Raw genomic sequence first — 437 nt, 5'->3', positions numbered from 1 at the left:
CAGGGTCGAGCTCGACCCTGACCCCGACCCCGGCCAGGAACACGTAGGCCTCAGGGCCATGGGGATAGGCGCTGAAGACGCTGGTTCGATAGAATAAACACGCCTCGTTTGAGTCCGCGAGGAAGGTACGCATATCAGATCGACCATGCATGTTGGACGCAAGGACGTGGACGAACGGCGGAGAGGATGGGCTCGCAGGCAACTGGTCGGCTAGTTGCGACACTCATTTGTTGTATATTCTGCTTTTATGTATTTAGTTGTGTTTAGCTGCAGCGACGACCTTTCCTACGCTGCGGCACGCGTTGTTTTCTGCGAGTTTGAGGGTTCAGGCGTTCGGGGCGATATTCTTTGCTTCAAACGGTGAAGCACCTGCATAGTTAGCATCCTACCTAGCCGGCTCGATCGGGTATAAGAATATGAATTGAATTGAATTGAAT

Source organism: Aspergillus brasiliensis (genome assembly GCF_001889945.1).
Source record: "Aspergillus brasiliensis CBS 101740 unplaced genomic scaffold ASPBRscaffold_19, whole genome shotgun sequence".
In the NCBI taxonomy this organism is placed as follows: domain Eukaryota; kingdom Fungi; phylum Ascomycota; class Eurotiomycetes; order Eurotiales; family Aspergillaceae; genus Aspergillus; species Aspergillus brasiliensis.
Note: the sequence above shows the minus strand (reverse complement) of the source record.